The 7,803-nt window shown below is 33.6% G+C and overlaps 1 long non-coding RNA gene across 1 annotated transcript; it reads right to left on the bottom strand.

Moving 5' to 3' along the window:
* Positions 1–4,456: 4,456 nt before the first annotated feature.
* On the bottom strand, positions 4,457–5,486 carry LOC149577642 (uncharacterized). Its single transcript, XR_016363726.1, has 5 exons — positions 5,410–5,486; positions 5,093–5,329; positions 4,906–4,992; positions 4,713–4,790; positions 4,457–4,573 (listed from the first exon to the last, which is right to left on the bottom strand). It is a non-coding gene; the product is annotated as an uncharacterized LOC149577642 (long non-coding RNA).
* Between the last annotated feature and the right edge of the window lie 2,317 nt (positions 5,487–7,803).

Genomic DNA, 7,803 nt, shown 5'->3' with positions numbered 1-7,803 from the left:
ATGAACCGTTAGAGGAGACAAGTTTGTAAGAAGTAGTGGCTTAGTGTTTCATCTAAAATAAGTTAGTGGGAAGGCTTTATTAGAGGGTCTTGGCCAAACTAGTGGGGTGTCTACCCACTCTCTAATTTTAGAGACAGTTAGGTTTTGGAGGGAAATTAGGGGAGCTCTACTAAAACTATCCTTACCCTAGCTTGGACCAAGGTTGGTATCTCAAACTTGCTTCTTTTCCATTTCTTTTTTTTAGCATGGTTAAGCAAATATGCAAGTGTGGACTCTATCAATGGAGTATGCATTGCATTGCATTATGGAGTAGCATTCATGTGAGTTCTTGAATGGTGTTCATTCCATGTAGATTAGTGTGACACCATTGTGCATCTTGTTGTATTGTGTGGAGTATTGTGAGTATGAGGTTTGGATTTCCTCTATTTCCTTGTTGTATTATGGGTGTTGTATTATCCATTGTATGCCATAACCATTCATATCTTGCTGGGGGTGATAAGGAAAGTATGGTGTAGAAATGAAGTTTGAGGAGTTATAGCTGATGGTAGTGGGTTTGGAGGAGGAAATGTGGAGGCCCTAAGAGGGCATTAAATTGTTGATTTATGATAGCCCCAAGAGGGCATGAAATTTTCTGAATTATGATAGCTCCGAGAGGGCATGCAAATTGTTTATTGCAGATATGGTTTGGTATGGAAAGTCTCTATTTTAGAACACACCTTCACCCTATGTTTATGGTTCCATATGTGAATCCATTGTGAAATAGCCTTGGGGGGAAATTGTTCAAGTTTGAAATGTAATGTTTATGCATTGAAAGATTGTATGTGTATCCCAGTTTGAGCCTTGTTCCCTAGTGCGGGGGTGGTCTCTTTGAGGCTTATGGTTGGGTGGAAAGCACCCATGGTCCTTGTTATTTTGTTGTGTTGCATATGCAAATTTGTGTCCAAGGGAGCAATGGAAATGGCTTGGAATGATCATCTTGCAGATTGATGTTGGATGAGAAAACTTGACATTGTGCTCTCATTTATGAAGGAAGATTCAGCAGCTTGTTCATGTTCTCAAAGATCATGTTGGACAATGTTCATGCCACTCATTGTCCATATCTTTCAATGTTCATGTTCCTTATGATTTTCAAAAGTCCCTTATGTTGCCCCATTGTGATGGAAGGAGATTGTATCATTGTTACCTAATGTGCGTGTAGAGGAAATGATTGATAAGGTTGTATATGCATGTTTCATTTGGAGTTTATATTATTATGAAAGCATTGGTATGAGTCGCAGATTTACTTTGACATCATTGTTATCATTTGAAAATGTGAAAGAAAGTTTTCTCCTTGTGGTATTGTAAATGACTAGTTGATAATAATAATCCATAGATGTTATGTGATACCATTGATTGTATAAATTTAAAACTTAGTAGATTGCTTACAATCTTGTTGTGCACTCAATAATTTGGAAGGAAAATTTTATGTTCATATCACATGCACTCAATAAAAGCCAAGATTGATCTTGACCGCCCTTCTAGAGTAGCCCCCAACATTTCCTAAGCCATCATAATGCAAAAAGTTTTCTCCACTCCCCAAGGCGTATTGTTAAATCTGACATTCATTCTGACATGTCATGTCAAAAATTTTATCCTTGAGCTTGCCTCCTTGAAAAGGGGTTTCATCCCCATTAATATACTTGGGTGCATAGGAGAAAGGGTTTATGTCACATCCTTTTCTTATGCACTAGTCATCCCCTCCTTGCAGGAGTGGTCGTGTGTTCCCAAGCATAGGTAGTCGACTTGAAATTTCTTGCAGCAGTAGTCGCGTGTTCCCAAGCATAGGTAGTCGACTTGAAATTAAGGGGGAGTGGGATAGCAATCCCAAGGGATTTGTACTTAGGAGAATGTCAAGTTGACATTTAATATGACTTGTTCACATTAGGATTGCTGATTGGAGGGATGGGAAAAAGATGTCCTAAGTCTTGAATTAGTCAAAATTTTGCACATGACCCATGTGGGACCTTGTGGGGACCATGTGTAGGAAGAAATGTGGCCTTGGTAAGAGTTAGGAAATGATGAGGATTTAAGATAGATAGGAGATTCACCCTTTAGATTTGTTTTTTTTTTTTTATCAGATAATTATTTAATCATTTCAAGTCTTGAGTAGAGGATAATGACACTTAGTGTATTTGAGCTTAGTTTAAGGGTAATGTTTATATCAAGGGGCTCATTTAGAAACATGTAACAATTAAACCATATGGTAATGGAAAAGCTCAACATAGGAAAATAAATTAAATGAAATAAATAAGTTTACGAGAATGCATATATAATTGAACATGATGTTAAGTACGAAGGGTTTAATTAAATTAGTCTTAAGACTGTAAATTAGGATAGTTGGATGTAGATATAATAGGGTTAATATGAAGTAAGTTGTCGGGATGATGGGATTGGAGAATCAAGGATAAGGATGGATGGTGGATTAAAATAATAACTCAAATCTAGTTTTATCTAGTCAATAAAGCACATTGATAGATAAGAGTTACTAGATAGAATTGAATGTATGACAAACCTATGTAGATGTTGGATTTAATGTCAAGTGAATTTTATATTTGGCTTGAGGGAATGTTAGTTAGATAATGAATTTTGTGGATTCGATTGAAGATATTAGTAGAATATCAAAGTCGATAGAATATATATACCAATTTGGAAATGTAGTGTAGGAATAAAACATTAGTTAGCTATTATGTAATAAGGGTCAATAGGCATGTCATTAGAGGTAGCTTGTTAGCTCATGTACCCTATGTATAACTAATGATAATATGATTCATGTACACCACATTTTACTATGTTATTTGCATGAAATGATGAATACATATATGTTAGAATGACAAGGTATGTTATATAAAAATGTTATTTATACGCTTGCACCTAATCCTTGCATAAGAAATCCATCTAACAAATTTAAATTGACACACTCAATATGATGATGTAGTAGGATGTGTTTAAATACTAATCGTGAATTATTATTGAGTTAAGTACTTTGAATTGGCCCTTTGACTTACTAAGAGTTTCTCATTTTATGTGCTTACTAATTTGTACTATGAAACTACTTTGAATCTTAACATGCTTTGATAATAATAATATTGATAGTGAGAAAGTAAGCTTATGGTGAATAATTAGATGTAATAATGTAAAAAGTAAATGTAATAGTATAGTAATTATAGTAATTAAAATAGTAAATGTAAAAGCATAGTGTGGTAGCTAGATTAGTTAGTAGTTGATGAGCTAGATAGTTAGTAATTGTCTTTTGTTAGAGTGAGTTTAATTTATGTATTGAAATAGTAATTTTTGTGTTTAGGAAACCGTAGTGAGTGCTAGTTTGGTGAGGAAGCAATGTTGATAGAATGCATAAGGATGACTAAATAAAGTAAAGAGGGAGAAAATGACTTAGTATTGGTCCAATTTTTGAGAGGACCTGTAACCAGTAAGATATGGATGCAAGCACATGATACACGTTTGGCACATAAAACAAATTGTTTATTCCATAAGTTGTGTATAGTATGTGTTGAATGATGGATACTATCAATACAAGTGGCCCCTTCTCCATCATGTAGACTTTGAAGCTACCTTTGGGGCATATCTTTTCTAATTTCCAATGGTTAGATCCGATATAGTGTGGTAGATAAGTGTACATTTTCTTATTTGACTAAGGGTGCTCATGTGATGAGTACTAAATCTAAATTCTCTAGATACATGTGTTTAACCAATTAAGATATACTACACTTCCATACCATATAGTACTTGTCACATTAATATATATTGTAATGATTAATGAATGTGTGTACATTGGTAATGAGGATAATAAGTAATTCTGATCCCCTTCCCTTACATGCTAGAATCATGACCTAGTCCATATGATACAACCGACAGACCTTAATAGAATATTAGTATCAGAGGCTTGTTAGGATATGAATTACCTCACTAATTTATGAGTGTTGTATCTTGAACTTGCTCTTTTGACTCGTGATGCTAACTTGAACTAGATTGTCATCCAATCTATTTGAAAACCACCTATGATTAAAATGTTACAACTGGATGACACTATCCACATGAGTCTTGAACTCCTATTCAATGATAACCTTGTTTTACAATATGTAATTTCTTATGCGACTTCATAAGCTACAAAAAAAAAAATTGTTTTTACTAGTAAAATTTAGGGCATGACACATGATCCGCGATAAATTGAACAATACTAGATACTAAATTAATATGTATATCATTGTGCACATAGATGAGAAAAAATATATCAAAATACATGTATCCATAGACAAAATTTTACACAAATATATATCAAAGATCATGTATCCATAGACAAAGTACTCAAATATATATCAAAATACATAGATCCATATACAAAATGTGGCTAATCATGCCATCAGAATGTGTATAATATCAATGTTTCTGTATACAATGTGGCATATACCATCTCAAAATGTCTCATGATGCATCCTACAAAAACTATACTATCCTAAGGTGCTGGTGGATGATCAAAATGTAGCCTCTTCGCTGCACTAGGTGGATCAGATGCCTCCTACATAAACAAAAAAGGAAAACCCAAAGTTAGACTACTAAATTTATATGATTCTACGTATCTAACATTGAATTACTCAAATGCATAATGATCTTATTTGTAATAAAGATTAATACTATCGAAATTTCATAATAAATACCTCTCTTGTCGACCTCCTACACTGGTTAGGAGTCCTCTCGTATGCCCTCAGCATTGCTGGTACCTCTCTGGTTGTGGGCTGTATATGTTCAAATACCTTTGTCAAATGAATCCAAAATTTAAACTATAACATTATAATTCATAACATGCTAAATTTATAACATATTTAATCATGAATTCAAACTACAACTTACTATTGTAGGCTCCTCCTTAGGAGTGAGTGGTTGCGTCATCAAATCTATATAACTCTCTAGTCAGACCTCCTGTGCACTAGGAGTCTCCTATGAGATACAAAATAGTAGTTGTTACTATCATGGAAATCAGTTTTGAATTTATTTATGAAGATAAGGATAATAAAAAATAAATGATACTTATACATACAATGGGGCTCTCAGTGCGAATGAAAATCTCTGATGGTCTACGACGTAGAATCTGTAGAGGCTCATCACCAATAGCGATGCCCTATATACAATAAAGAATGTAATTAAATGGGATTACCACAAACATTTTACAAGAATGCATCGATATTTAGTCAAATAGAAAGTGCCTGATTAGCTTTCCTTTGTCAGTGCATGTTGGCTCACCCTCTGCACTTTGTCCCTCTGGGACAAGTGCTACCTGCAAGATAAAAGAAAGATTAGTAACCATATATGCTACAATATCAAATAGAAAAAAAATGCGAACACAACATAATGTACCGTAGATGTCTCAAGGCCAAATGAAATGGCTGAGAGCGTGGCATCATCAATCTATATGAGCTCCTCCTTGGTCATCAACTAAACATGAATGAAGATCACATACATATAAAAGTCAATATGGCATAAAAATTAAAATTACTCTATTATAAAAATTAACTTTAAATCACATATGTCATAACAAAAAAATATATACACGTACCGACACCGAAGGAGTCCATGCATCTGCATTCCCCTCCTCTCTCGCATTAGGGTCTGTAGCCTCTGCGTGTGTGTCTGGTGTATCCTCGTCTAATACAAAATGATACTCATGAAGATCACCTATGGGACCCAGGAAAATATTCTTGCACGTAATGCAAGTGTGTGGCACACAAACATGTGATGAGCTAGCCGATGATGAACTGGCACCAGCATCATCAACACAAGGAGGCAGGATTGGCCTAGCCTGAGATATTATTAGGCTACTCAGCCTATGAATGGCTCTAATAATCTAAGAGCTAGCCTCTATCATAATATCTGGATGCTGCACTTGAGGAGGAGGGGAGATATCAAGTGGGTTGACAGAAGTGCTAGCTTTCTTCCACTGGGAAGAGGGTCTATCCTGAGGAGCTCCTAGTCCTAAGCCCATGTTGGGCTTCATGCTCCAATAGTTCACTTTAAGTTTCAACACAAATTTAGCATATAATTTTCTAAGGAAATAAAATGGTATGTCTAAATTTCCATGTGGAGGGATATCAAAGACCATCCACCAACGATCCCAAAAGTTTGCACATATGGCATCATTTGTGCACTATTTAATCGATAGTTTGGATTTTTTTGGGTCAAATGGTAAATTGGTTTTCGAGTTCGCAAAAAGGCTGGCCAAATTGTCTTTACTTATGTTAAGGGCCACAACCTCATCATAATCCAAACCATCGTCAAATATCTCGTGCATTTGATCACGCCAACGAAGAGTGACATTTTGTTGGTTCATAAGGGTTTCAATGTTATCCACTATGGTGTTTAACATGGATAACGTAGGAGCCAATGTGGGTACATTATTATATGTTCTATGCAAACCTCTCAACTTGGTGAGATTTTCATTTATCAAATCCTCGATTTGAGGAGGGTTTTGAGGGGGTAGACGATCGTTTGGTGGGGGGTTACGAGAAATATTATTCCCTGCCTCAGTGTCATCATTCTGATCAGCCATTCCTATTGAATTGCAAAACGTATTATATATTAAAAAAAACCTTAATTTTAACATTTTAAAAAAAAAACCCTAGATTCAACTAAAACAAACAAAATCATGCTAAAATCTATTGAATTTAGATTAAAAATTAGTTTTAAAAAAAAAACCATACCTCAATATCCGATATCTGATTTTATAACTAATATCTAGTCGCGCGTCGATACTAGCCCCCAAAATGTGAGAAATAAGGGCTCGCGGGTTTGTTCTTTTTTTAAAATGTAATGCCGCAGGTATCAGATATCCGATATAATATCAAATATTTGATCACCCATTATATTTTATATATAAGATATACAACATATAGGTTTGAAATATTATATTATATTATATTTTATATATTTTTATATTATATTTTATATATATTATATTACATTAATATATATTATAATATTAAATATTATATTATATTATTATATTATTATATTATTATATTATTATAATATTATATTATATATTTAATAACAATATTATATTATAATATTATAATAATATTATATTTAATAATATTATATTATAATGTATTATACTGTTATAATATAATGTTTTTATATTATTATAATATTAGTATAATAATGTCATGAATATCGGATATCCGTTATTAAATTAGATATCTGATATTCGATGTTAAATCAGATATTTGATATTAGATCGAATATCTGATAAGGCTCGACCTTTCCTTCCAGGCTTGGTACCTGGATAGGTGGAAAAAATTTAGAGTGGATTTTGAATCGCTTTTAGACGTGTTCAAACTCTATTTTTTTCACATCGCCACTTTTTGGCACACCATGATCCTGCACATACCCATAGGAAAGAATTTAAGTGGACTATAGGAGTAGATAAGAGTTTTAATTTTGTTGAAATAGAAAGTTACTAAGTAGCCTATTTTAGCACTTCTTGATTTTAACAAGGTGTTTCAAGTAGATTGTGATGCTAGTTGTATTGCAATAGGAGCTATTTTGAGCCAAGAAGGTAGACCTATTGCTTATTTTAGTGAGAAGTTAGATGATGTAAAAAGAAAATATTATGTTTATGATCAAGAATTTTATGCTATAGTTCAAGCATTGAAGAAGTGAAGGCACTATCTTCTTCCTAAGGAGTTTTTTTTGTAGACTAATCATCAAGCTTTGTAATATCTAAGTAGTCAAGGAAATTTAAACCAAAGGAAT

Source organism: Cupressus sempervirens, chromosome 1 (assembly GCF_028749045.1).
Source record: "Cupressus sempervirens isolate cs-2001-9-10 chromosome 1, ASM2874904v1, whole genome shotgun sequence".
NCBI lineage: Eukaryota > Viridiplantae > Streptophyta > Pinopsida > Cupressales > Cupressaceae > Cupressus > Cupressus sempervirens.
The sequence above is the reverse complement of the archived record's forward strand: the minus strand, read 5'-3'. Positions and strand labels throughout refer to the sequence as shown.